This window comes from Camelina sativa, chromosome 9 (assembly GCF_030686135.1).
Source record: "Camelina sativa cultivar CO46 ecotype springtype chromosome 9, ASM3068613v1".
In the NCBI taxonomy this organism is placed as follows: Eukaryota; Viridiplantae; Streptophyta; class Magnoliopsida; order Brassicales; family Brassicaceae; genus Camelina; species Camelina sativa.
In genome coordinates, this window is record NC_141888.1 from 8,095,759 (window position 1) to 8,097,448 (window position 1,690).

The 1,690-nt window shown below is 36.9% G+C and overlaps 1 pseudogene; it reads right to left on the bottom strand.

Annotated features, from left to right (window-relative positions):
- Nucleotides 1-229: 229 nt before the first annotated feature.
- On the bottom strand, nt 230-862 carry LOC104715109 (transcription factor bHLH147 pseudogene; annotated as a pseudogene).
- Between the last annotated feature and the right edge of the window lie 828 nt (nt 863-1,690).

Sequence of the window (1,690 nt, forward strand, 5' to 3'; positions counted from 1 at the left end):
TTTATAATCTTATTTTGCTAAAATTGTCTCAGTTCATAATCTTATTTTGTTTTGTTTCAAGAGTGATTAAAGAAAAAAAGGATGGATATACATTAATTATTAATACGAAGAGAATGTTGAATCAATACATACATAAAACTCATAATAATAAAATAGAAAAAAAACTATGATGAAATAACAAAAAATAAATGTTTTTAAAAAATCAGAAAGACAGCTAGGGCAAGCCAACCTAGCATGTGTGTTCTCCATCATGACATGTCTCCGGCGGTGGAGGAGGTAGCGGCGCAACCACGGAGATCAATGCATTCAAAGCTCAAATTTGCATCTCCATGGCAATAATAAGTGGTTTCTACCAAAACCACTAACAATTGTTTCCGGAAACCGGGAATTAATCGGCTAAGCAGCTTCACCCTCCACTGTACACATGACAAACCTTTCCCCTTCAACTTCATAATCGTCGCTCTTTTTTTCCTTAAACGGTTATAAACTTTCCTGGTGGTTATCGAATCTCTCGACCGGTTCTGTTTTCTGAACTTGAGCTTCACGGCTTTAGACAAATAGCTCTGCTCCACAGTGTTCTTCCTCTCGCCATAACCGCCAACGATCTATAAGCAGCATCTCGTACGGCTACACCACCTCCACCTCGAGGAGACATAGAAGATGGCGACTTGGCGGCTGAGCTAATCCGGAGCTCCTTTAAAGATTGAATGATATTAGTAGATGAGATCTGCTGGTGCTTCTCCGATCTCTATTTCTGCACCGATGATTGAGACGGTGGTTGCGGCGCAGAAGGTTTATTCTTATTACGTTTACGCCGTGATTGATCATAAATAACAGAGGTTTGATCCATCACCGGAGATATCGACTTCGGGCGTGTTCATTTTGTCGATGTAGGCGGCTACGACAAACGCAACATTTTTGATCGCCGCATCTAATCGATGTCCAAAATTAGAAGCAGCGTTCGCCGCAGCGTCTTGCCGCAAGCACCTGCGGCAACCTAACGAACAATGATACATGCGGCTGCCACAGGTACCTGCGGCGACAAAACGAACAGACCCAAGTGAATTGACTTACATCATGTGTATAAGTGAATTTAATCAATTTATCAATAGTGTTTGTAATATTTTGTTAATAATGTTTCTAGATATAATAAATTCAATTCCAAAACCATAAAATTTACAATATATAAATTTATAATCTTATTTTGCTAAAATATTGTCTCAATTCATAATTTAAAATTTTAAACAACTAATATATCTACAAATTATTAATTATTAATTTATAGATAATTAACATCAATATAAATTAATAAAAGTATTATGATCCTAACATTATTAGTTTATAGAAGTTTTACTGTAGTAGAAATACGTAGCCGTATATATAACCTATAGTTTAGAGATAACAACTTATGAGTCAACCAACGACTCATCAGATTTGGTCTTCGGCACACTAAGAGCATCACCAGCTAATTCACCGTTGCTCAAACAAAAAAAAAAAATCATATTTTAATATATAACTAGTAAAAATTGACAAGTGTATAAAATGTATGAGAAACGTTGCTATACGGAAACCATATGGTGGTGGGCTAGTGGTTCCCATATGGTTGGAAGAGTTGTCCTGTTGGTCTAGGCCAGGGATCAATTCTCCCTAGATGCGGAATTGCAACTCATTTACTATGTGGCCACATGGA